We start from the raw sequence: 12058 nt of genomic DNA on the forward strand, positions 1-12058 counted from the left end.
AAAATGCTCGGGTACTCTGTTTTCGAGTCGAGCAAGTCAGGCGCTCTGAAAGAGCTCAACTTGAGTAACGATTATAATGGAAGTCAATGATTGGGCAGTTCACCTCTCCAGAGCAATTCCGGGTAAGGGAGGGCGGTTTTGTTTTTTTTCTTTTGATACACTATATCCCAAAATGTTGCTTTAACCCCAGTGAGAGCCATTCAGAGACTATAAATGTCTCTCCCTTGGGTGCCTGCCCGCAGTGAAGCCAGCCTATACGTTTGTGAGCGTTGTTTCACGGAAGAAATATCTGAACACCCATGATACTCGACCAAGCTCCGCGAGTACCCGAGCACCCTGATGCTCGATCAAGTACCAAGCAGTGCTGAGATCACTTGCCCATCATTAGTCGTAACGTTATTGGCACCTTGGCACAGTTATTGACTGGTGCCGAACAGGGTAGACTAGGCAGATACCAAGGAACAGATTAGATTTTTCTGCACTGTATGGAATACGTTTGTGCTGGAAAACACCATATTTCAATGATGGTATCCCTATTTCTACAGGATACTGACATTCTGACTCTCAATGCATAATATATTTTGGAGCATCTTTTTCCCATAGAACGCAGCTTTCTTTTTTGTGCTGCAGACGGTGATTAGTCTTGGCTGTTTTGCTCCCTTCTCATACACACCATGGCTACATTCATGGGAAAATGCCCAGAATTGAGCCAGGCTGTTATGAATGAGCAGCTTATAACCCCTGGCATCTTTCATGCACTTAATATAGCATTGCTTTATACTGGGCAGTGTTCACTGTCCATAACTGCGATGTTAAGGGAATGCCAATTCTGGGATTGCTGCCCTGATTAAGGGATAAATCCTACATTATACACTCATTATAGACTTACAAAACTGTATCATCTTACTACATTGAGCCTAGTTATGATTTTTAATTATTTGTTTTGCTATAGAATGTCATTACTCCCCTTTCCCATACTGTTAAGTTTAAGCTGCTTTACTGCAGTTTAACTCCAGGGGTCACAGATGGACAATGCTGCCAAATTATCCTGAAATCAGATTGAGTAGATTATGAGAGCTTGACGTCATCGCAGCCTCTCTGCGTTTTGTCCCATCTGATGTACGTTCATGGAAACCTGTGATGTTTCTAGCCACTGCATCCGTATTGATTAGCCACCAACATTGACCACACATCACAACCTCCCTGCGGTTATGCATAGCCTTCACGTGCTCATCTTGATGTTATATTTTTCCCACCACGAGAATACGAATTTGATTTCAGCTTCTAAAAATGATAGAAAAAAGTAAGTGTTGGGACAATCTAAGGGATCATGTGCCCACGGCAGCATTCGGAGCCTGTACGATACAACATAGGCAGTCTAGCTTTCTAATATTATTATTATTATTTATTATTATAGCGCCATTTATTCCATGGCGCTTTACAAGTGAAAGAGGGTATATGTACAACAATCATTAACAGTACAAGACAGACTGGTATAGGAGGAGAGAGGACCCTGCCCGCGAGGGCTCACAGTCTACAGGGAATGGGTGATGGTACAATAGGTGAGGACAGAGCTGGTTGCGCAGTGGTCTACTGGGCTGAGGGCTATTGTAGGTTGTAGGCTTGTTGGAAGAGGTGGGTCTTGAGGTTCCTCTTGAAGCTATCCACGGTAGGGGAGAGTCTGATGTGCTGAGGTAGAGCGTTCCAGAGTATGGGGGATGCACGGGAGAAATCTTGTACACGATTGTGGGAAGAGGAAATAAGAGAGGAGCAGAGAAGGAGATCTTGTGAGGATCTAAGGTTGCGTGCAGGTAGGTACTGGGAGACTAGGTCACAGATGTAGGGAGGAGACAGGTTGTGGAGCCGTATGACCTTAAGTTGCTGCCGTATGTAAAAAAATATGACGCTAGACATCCCTAGCCACATTACGTTTATGATGTACGTTTAGCACAAACCACGGCAGCATAAATCAGAGTCCAACTCCCTTGTTGCAGCCAAGTATGTTTTACTCTGAAATACTGCAGTTTTGGCTTAAACATGCTTTTTGGTGCTTGCCGGTGGACGATACGTCCAGGACACCTAGTCCAAGGGTCAAAAAATAAAGCCGAAGGCAGCACCCCAAAAAAATATATAAGTAATTTGTGCAAATCCCCAGAACTTGACTCACCGGTACTATGAAAAATCCAAAAATGTAAAAAGAGCCAGTACTTCAGAATAAAACCTTCGATAATGTCCCATGCAACATTTCAGCTGTGATAGTCGTGCTTCAAAAAGACTAATACAGCTGAGATTTTGCCACAGGAATAAATGAAGGTTTTATTTTGAAGAGCTGCTTTTTTTTTCTCTCACATTTTTGGATTTTTCATACTTGAAGAGACAGATCCCTGGGGATTTCACCCTGCACCTCTAGATAGATCTCTTCCTATGTATGTGTAGTCTAGGCACCTGCCACGGTCTAGCCATTCTGGTCGTAGTTTAATAGTATGTGGTTCAGGTTTTCACGTCAGTCTTAATGAGGGGGTGTCTGCTAGAGTCGGACACTCATGAATCGGGAAGGGGACTGGATTAAGATTTATGCCGTAGCTTTATCTCCTGTCTTTGTTTCACCCATTTTGTTAAAGCCTGGCCAAAATGTCTTTAGAATGCTGAAAGTTGCAAAATTTTAGCCCAGCCTCATGTTGCACCAAAACTTTGCAACCTTTCAAATCTCTTTACACCAGAATTCTGGCATAAGAGCTTTGATAAATCGGGGTCAATGTTCTCTGAAACTCTTTGTGTTCGAGTTCACTCACATTAGAGTTTAAATCGGACAAGTACAATACGAGAAAATCTCACATTGCACTCGGACCAATGCTAGTCAATGAGGCAGAACAGATCTGCGATTTTTAGTTTTTCTCATGCCGATTCAGCATGAGCAAAAAATCGCAGTATGCCGTGATTGTCAGCATGTTTCAGATACAAGTCTATGGGTGCATGTTAAACATTGGACAGCCCTCAGATGTAATCAGTACAGTCCGATAGATGCAGAGACAGACAATGAAGAAGATGGAGAAATTAATTTCTCCATCTTCTCCGCACCTGTGCTTGATTCTCACGTGCTAGAGAATCGGATCACATTGATTGACACTCACCTCACTGCAGAATTTAACCTGAGTGTCATTAGCATCTCGCATCTATCATCCGATGCTATACGCTCATCTGTCCCCTACTTTAAACCTAAGGATCTGGTCTTTGAGTTGTTTGAGATGAGTACCTCGTTTTAAATCTTCATTAATTATGTAGGATGGAAAAAGACTATAGAATGGAGAGCTTGCCTATTAGTATGGAGACACTATAAATGTCTATGGGTACAGTGCAATTCTTAATTTTACCTGCGGAGGCGCTGCTGGGGAAGTGAGCATTTTTTTTCCTGGTTTTCCAGCAGTTTTCACCTGATATCTGGGAGTCTAGCAGTATGTTTCACGATGATTGTTTCATTTTCTGGAAATCCTCTTTACAAAAAGGAATTTACTAAAGTAGAGGAGCTTAGGAAGCTATAGGGAACCTAACGTTTGGCAAGCCATTTTAAGATCTTTTGTAAGTCAATGACTCGTTACTCTGGGACGGACTGAACTTGCCCTCAAAGAAATATAAGCCTTTTATATTCCAGCTTAGCGTTTGCCTTTTCAATTTGCTGAGCATTTTGACTATTAGAACGGCGCTTCTGTTTATGTACAAAAACCTATTAGTATATTTCATGCTGATGTTCACGACGCGGAAGACAACTGTTGTTTCCTGTAATCCTGAGAAGAAAAGCTTTATTGTTGACCTTGTTTAGAGATCTAATCATTGCCTTAGGATACTTTTATTTATTAAAGCGATGATATGTTTACTGTAAAAGTAATACCTCAGAAAACCTGCTGTCTGCATAAATTATACGTACAACGAAATGTTAGGGACACGTTTTATACTTTGTACAAAAGTAATAAATCTGTCTGCACTTTGCACTTGTCTGTCGTGCGTTTTTATTCTCTTATTTTTTTTATTTTTTCAAGTGTTTGAAATCACCGAGTAAAAGATAAACAGAATCTGTTATGAGATGGGTCTTCTTTAAAATGCTTAAAAGGGAACCAATCACCAGTTTTATACCCTATAAACTAAAGGTGGGGCCATAATGGCGCTAGGGTGCTGATTAAAAGGATACCTTTAGTTATGAAATCCGAGGCTTGTTTGCCGAATAATCTTTGTTCAAACCTTCAGAAATGACGTCATCGGTGCAGTGGCTTGAGCATCGGGGAGGGACTTTGTCGGTCAGGTCCTCTGATTCCTCCTCTTGCCTTGCCTCCTTGTCTTCTTTTAAATTTCACAACACATCCACCATTACCCCTGTTGGTGGCACATTGCTATTGTGATGTCTGTTGTCAATAAAATGGCACCGGAATCAGCGATTTTCCGGCGCCATTTTACTGAGGACACTAAGGAAATAAACATGAGCAGCAGAGGCGCATGCGCTGATGAAATAAAATTACATCCGTATACCATAAATGTGTCATATATGTTTTTCCCGGTATGGCTTAAGAAAAAGAGATTGCAAATCTTCTGTACTTTTTAAAGTTAAACATGTACAGAACACAGATGCTTTCTGTGTGCTTTTGTTGGCATCCGTGATGCCGGACAAAAACAGACATGTCAACGTGGTTCACATGGACACACGGCCCGTCTGGGGGGAAAAAGGACACGTGAGCAGCCCTATAGGTTATAATGGGTACATGGGGGGGGGGGGGAGGATGCCCACCTGTACCTGAAATACAGACGTGAAGGAGACCTGACAAAGGTGGTTACCCTCAGCATATAATGCAACCTGGCCTCCAGTTAACTCTTCTGGATGTGATCTTGTACGGGTACAGGAGGACACGGGATTGGTGATTCATGGGGTTCTACTGGTGAAACCCACACTGACCCAACCATTATTTTTTATCTATTATGATGACAGATGTGGACATTGGCAAGTAGGCTCCATAGAATTATAATAGGGTCCTTTAGGTTTAGTCGAAAGCTTTAGCATTTTGTAGAATACATAGTGCCCACTGCTGCACTATTCTTACCATCAATGACTATAAAGTCACTGACAGAACCCTGTCTGGAGGCTCCTAAGTAGAGATCAGAGGAACTGAACTTTAGAAAACCAAATGCAGACTTTATAAAAAAAAAAAAATCAGTGTTTGAGTTCAGTGTTCATGTGCTTTACGTATGCAAACCACTCAAGAATTGCTGTGCTCGGCTATGATTGGGGCTCGGCCCAGTGCGAGCCTCTTGCAGTGTTTTAATGGCTCTAACTATGGATAAAAATTAGCATTATCGGATATAGTGTGTTTGTTTTTTTTCTTCTAACAACCCTCTTTCCTCTGAAAGTGCTCTGTTTTTGATTGACTGTATGTGGGTGAAGAGCCGAACTGCCCAATCAATGACTTCCAATGAGTTTTAGGTCAAGTTCAGGTCCAGAACAGAGCTATAGATAAAGTCCGGCTGAACCCGCCGAACTCTAACTTCATCGGTTCCTCTCATCTCTACTCCAAAGACAAAACCATAGTTGCATGAGGTGGCTAAAGAATTCTTTTGGTAAATGGAGATCTTACCTTTAAATTTGTGCAGTCGTAGGGCACCACTTGCTGTGAATTTGGCCACATAAAGCAGCCACAGTGTGAAAACCAAGCCCAGTAGAGAAACTAAAGGAATAGCAACCACAGAGATCCATTACTGTCTTTATGGGATTAACCTTGAATTGATTAAATTTGTTTGAAAATGATATATATGCATTCAGCTTTAGCTTATTTCATAATTACTTTATTCTCCCTTTAATTTGACTGTTTTCTAAAGGTTTTATTTCTGCAGTCTAAGAATACAAGATCAATAAAACATATTGACATTGCAATATTAAGAGAGTTTCTCATTCAGCCAAGCGATATATATCTGGCTGTAAATGAATAGGTGATAATTCCAGGGAATCAAAGCCAATTAGGCAGTGTTTTGGCTACAGCAAAAAAGATGACAAACTATATGGATTTTGTTTCAAGACTAAACATACCAGGAAGATTCATTTATACACATCGAATTCAACTTCAGTGAATGCCTAAGCCAACGCCATTCATACAATGTTATCCAGCACAATCATATTGCCACTTCAGCCCTCCATACCCCACCCTGCACAAAATAATATTTCCAGTAGTCCATAAGCAACCAGCCTATATGTCATAGAGGTCTAACAGTGTTTATGGAGTGCAGTATCCACAGTGTCCAACCATTGCACCCCCAGATGTTTTAACATTTTTGGGTGCACTGCCCATTGTTAGTGCCGTTTCTATCAGAACATATTTTCAGGACATGGTAATCACTTTTCTGTAAAAACATGCAAGAAAGTATAAAGCATCTAAACAGATTGTCGTAGGATTCTGATTTGCCCCCATCCATAACGCCAAGGGAACAGACTTGGGGAGTCGAGGTTTTGGAAAATTCTAATTGCTCTTGCATAAATTAGAGCACTTCATAAAGAAAACTATTTAGAAGAAATTACCATACTGGGTGCAAGAAATTCTCAACCTCAGCTCGGCATCTAATATAAAGATTAGGTGAGACACACATCACATGACAGAATTGACAGAATAGGAAATTAGTATTAATAGATATTCCAGGTATTTCACACATTTCTTCAAGGGAAGCTGGTAATATATGAAGGCTGAGAGGAAACTTAATAGCGGCCTACAAATATTTGAAAGCTTATCGCAGTGCAGATGGAACTACCCTATTCTCATTAGCACAAAGAAGTACAAGAAGCAATGGGATGAAACTAAAAAGGAGATTCAGATTAGACATTAGGGAAAACTTTCTGACATGGAGGGCAGTCAGAGAATGGAACAGGCTACCACGGGAGGTGGTGAGCTCTCCATCAATGGAAATCTTCAAGCGAAAACTGGATAAACCTATATCTGGGATGATTTAGGAAAACCTGCACTCGCAGGTTGTTTAACCTGATGGCTCTTGAGGTCCCTTCCAACTCTACCATTCTATGAATAATAAATTTGATGCCTTGCCCCAAAAAGCAATGTCTTGTTAGGGAATCAAAAGGTAGCAACTGAGGACTCAACCACATTGATTCACTCAGTGAAGTAGCAGAGGGATCAGACTCCCACAAACTCTTGTGATGACTATAAGGCGGGCTTTGCACGTTGCGACATCGCAAGCCGATGCTGCGATGTCGCACGCGATAGTCCCTGCCCCAGTCGCAGGTACGATATCGTGTGATAGATGGCGTAGCGAAAATTATCGCTACGCCAGCTTCACATGCACTCACCTGCCCTGCGACCGTTGCTCTGGCCGGCGACCCGCCTCCTTCCTAAGGGGGCGGGTCGTGCGGCGTCATAGCGACGTCACACGGCTAGCGGCGGAGGGGCGGAGATGAGCTGGATGTAAACATCCTGCCCACCTCCTTCCTTCCATAGCCGCCGGCGGCAGGTAAGGCGATTTTCCTCGCTCCTGCGGCTTTACACACAGCGATGTGTGCTGCCGCAGGAGCGAGGAACTACATCGTACCTGTCGCGGCCCCGGCATTATGGAAATGTCGGAGCCTGCAACGATGATACGATAACGACGCTTTTGCGCTCGTTAATCGTATCATCTAGGCTTTACACACTACGATGTCGCATGCGATGCCGGATGTGCATCACTTTCAATTTGACCCCACCGACATCGCACCTGCGATGTCGTAGTGTGCAAAGCCGCCCTAAGACTCTAGCTCCTTTTTCGATAGCTGTTAATGGGACTGTATCAGCACAGAATAACTGTTTAAACAGAGTACAGACACTTGGTGAGGCCAATCGTTCACCTTCCCACCTACTATATTTCTCTCTATTTCCACCCCTTTCTTCTTGAATTGACAACTCTAGGTATATAGAGCTAAATAAAGGCTAGAGCTAGATGGTAAACATGCAGGTGGGGAGGTGTACTTAAGTGTTTGACCACTGTTCGGTTGCACCCTGCTCCTGTGCTTTGTTTGAACATTCTGTCCCTGCAGAGTCCATTTAAGGCTGGAGTCACACTTGTGAGTGACTCTCACAAGTCTTACATCGGCTTCACCCAGCACCGTTGAACACTCTTCGGGCAAGATCAGGTCTTTTGTTTGTATTTCTGTGCAGCTGAAACGCTCCTATCCGTATAGTGTGCGGCCGTGCTGGGTGATGCCGATTCGAGACTCGCACAAGTCCCTCACAAGTGTGACTCCAACCTAATACTGACACTGATGAATTACATCTGTGCAGCAGGTTGGTTGACTTTCATATACAGTAATTCAAACCTTTTAGATTATTTTCACCAGTGTGTTTGCGGCGTTGTTCATCACATAAAATGTCATTTTTATGGGTGTTTGTCAAGTGAAATGAAAATTATTTTTAAAAGGGCTCTGACTTGTTTATAAAGGAAGAAAAGAGCCGTCATCCTCACTGGTCCGCTTACCTGGTCCACAGCGGTCAGTGCTTCTCAGGCAATCACTGGCTAAGGTGAACATTACTCTTTAATTATATCCTTGAAGTTTGTAAAAAATGAGAATCCCCAGGCAACTGACTGAAACAATATCTACGGCCAGTGTAGGACAGGGATTCCTTGGTCCCACTACAGTAAATGATTCTGTGGGCTCTTTATGTCCTTTTACATATGACATTATATTTGTATTATTAGTGAATACCTTGGGTATAAAAAGTTATTTGTGAATACACCCATAGGAAAAAAAAACCCAATGGAAATTATTCTAAAGTCCAAAGTCAGCTCTAAATGAGGTTTTCCTCTGGATATTGGAGCCCATTCCTTTGGCTGACCAGTCTAATCGGGAAATACTAATTCCACTATGTTGTTTTTCCCATCGTTTATAACGGTGCTTCTAAACATATGAAATTAAATCCTCTTAAGAATTTGTGTTAAGTCAGTGTTTACTGCTCCTCCAATCTGGGCAAGTCGTCACTTGTATTCGCTCATTAACATTGTTGCTGGACCTCTTTTATTATGTGTTATTACTGAAATATCTAAAGCTTGGCATCACAGCTCTATCCATCATGTAGAAGTTAATAAAGTCCTCTTAATGAAGGACTAGATCACCTATAGCATGTATGGAGGAGACAAAATCTTATTTGGAATTCTTACAACTTTATTCTAGAGTTTTTCAAGCAATGTTTTCTGGCGTCTGCTCGGCTAATATACTATTTTTGTCTGTATAGAGTAGTGTAACGCTTTGCTATGTAGAAGTATTTGTGGCACATGGTCTACATGCTGTATTTCTATATAGCAGCATAAGGTGGAGATATATGTCTAATATTAGGCTCAAGCATGATGTGAACAGAGCCTAACAGTATGAAAGTATAGAACCAGTGAATGTGATATGGATAACTGAGCATTTTAAGAAACCTAGAGGAAACTTAGCCTACTTTGTGTTTTAAAGGGAACCTGTCTCCAGATTTTTGAGGTATAAACCAAAACTAGCACCTTAAGCAGCACCTTTACTACATTCCATAAAGGTGCATGTTATCTTCTGACTCACCTTGTACACCACATAAATAGCTTTTGAAAATCTCCCATGTTGCATGTAAATCTGTGGGTCCAGTCCAATAGGTGTCCTTGGTTGTGGCTCCAGTCCCTCCTCTCTGCGCTTATCGCAATGTGGATGACGTCTCCTGTGTCATCCACATACCCGGGCTAAATCTCATGCCTGCACAGAGACCTCGCCGATTCGCGCATGCACACCTATATATTCATCTCTGCTTGCAGTAGGACAGAGCGAAGTGTGCCTGCGCATGCCCGTAATGTCTCTGCACAGGCGTAAGATTTATCCACGTCATCCACATTAATCGTCATAAGAGGATGACAATCAGCACGGAGAGGAGGAACTGGAGCCGCAACCAAGGACGCCCGTTGAACCGGACCCAAAGATGTACATATAGCGCGGGGGATTTGCAAAAAGTATTTGTCGGGTGTACAGGGGGAGTCAGGGGATAACCTTTATGGAATGCAGCACAGGCGCTGCACAAGGCCTCTTTCAACCGTACGCGTAAAACACACACGTGTTTTACAGTCCGTGGAGTAGATGCGTATGTGTGTGTGTGTGTGTGTGTTCCATATTCTGTATATCCGGATAACACATGGACAGCATAAGCTGGTATTCTTACCTGTCTCCGGTGCTGCTGTTATTTCTAGGTCCACTGTGAGTGCTGTTAATATGCAATGAGCATAATGAGCGGACCCGGAATCAACAGCAGAGGCAGAGACGGCAGCGCTGGAGACAGGTAAGTATAAAAATTCTTTATTTTTATGTGACGTGTTTTCTCCGGTATATGTCACACAGATAAAACCAGTCTGCAGTCTATGTGACAGCCGTGCTGCCACAGAAAAATGGCCATGTAGCCATGTGGAGCACACGGACATGCATGTGCTTCACACGGACACACAGTCCCTGTGAAAACACAGACTTGTGCACAGACCCATTGATTTTAATGGATCTACGTGTGTCCATGTTTCTAGTACGTGTAAAAATGGACGTTACATGTACTGGAGACCCGGATGTGTGAAGGAAGCCTAAGATGCTAGTTTTGGTTTATACCTAAAAAATCTGGTGACAGGTTCCCTTTAAAACATCGACGTAAAATGAGAGGAGATAGACTCCATAAAGTTTTAAATCCCTAAAATGTCAGGACTCTTCATCTTATTTCAGCAGTCAAAAGTGAGCTTTTTACAGAGGCATACGACTGCCATGGATGTTCAGTGTAAAAGGAAAAATGGATACTGTATTTGCAGGGTATGGATTTTTTTTTGTCTTTTTGCATTGATGCCTCCTTTTAAAGTTTTCAATCTATTTCCTCCGTCGAAGGTAGGCAAGGTCATCTACAAATACAACATTGCCACTTGGGCAGGCAGGGTGTGTGACTACGGAATATGAGCACGGTATTTAAAGTATGAAAGGTGTGACTTGTGAGAACCTGCTATATCTTCTCAGCTGTCATTTTGGCCAGTGCACCCGTCACTGCAGTTTTAGTCAAATTTTATTAGACAGAGGTATTTGATTTTGGAGCAGAGTCAAAAAGGTATTTATAAATTTATTTCAAACCTTTGTGCTGAATTTCAGATTTAGTTTTCAGGAATGATTATTACCTAAAAGGTTTTGTAAGTAGAATCATAACTTACGGCAATAAGAAGAGGTGATTAAGTATCTGACTGCAAATACCAGGTTGTATGAGAACTAAAACTCATTATATAAGCCGCCCTCCGCTACTGTACTGGAGAAAAGGCTCAAGGGTTATCTGGTATGCAAGTAATGGTATTTGGTTAAGGTGTGGTTACGGAAATTTTGAAGTTTCCATCATCCTCTTTAATGAGAATTTCCTTTTGTATTTCATTATTGACTATGACAGCGTCTCCTCTTCCTTATCTGATCTGTATATCTTTGGAGCACCTGGCCTTTGGTTTATGTGTTCTTAGCCAAGGCGCATTAAACTTGGCTGCCTTGTATTTGTAACGCCCCTGGACTAGTTTGGGCGTCACAGGGTACTGCACGCTCTTAATCTCTAGTGCAGGACTCAACCCCCCCATGGCTCTGGGTTCCCACCATATAGTACTGCCTCCAATCACACCTTAAACCACACCCTGTCAGACACACCAGTAGGCTGCTGATCTGTAATAGGGCCGCCCACCTAGGGGTCAGACAGACTGGTGGGAGGTGACAGTCGTAGTCGGCTCCAGGGGAGCAAAGAGAAAGTAAGTAAGGAAGAGAACAGAGTAGCCCTCGAGCAGTGAGGAGCTAGGGGGAGTGTGTGGCTCCCGGGGAGTAAAAGGTTGGGTTGCAGACGGTGGTCTGGACCCGGAGGAGTCGGAGACCCGATCGCGGGATATTGGGACTGGGTGCCTGGACCTAGTCTTGGAGGACAATCCGGGACCGAATAACGGCGGGGTACTGGACCCTAGGTCAGGGAGTAGCTTCAAGCAACCCAGCAATTAACCTGCGGAGGATAGTGACTTTATGGACTTTCCCCACGAAGCTCAGAGATTA

This window comes from Anomaloglossus baeobatrachus, chromosome 5 (genome assembly GCF_048569485.1).
Source record: "Anomaloglossus baeobatrachus isolate aAnoBae1 chromosome 5, aAnoBae1.hap1, whole genome shotgun sequence".
NCBI classification, from domain to species: Eukaryota; Metazoa; Chordata; class Amphibia; order Anura; family Aromobatidae; genus Anomaloglossus; species Anomaloglossus baeobatrachus.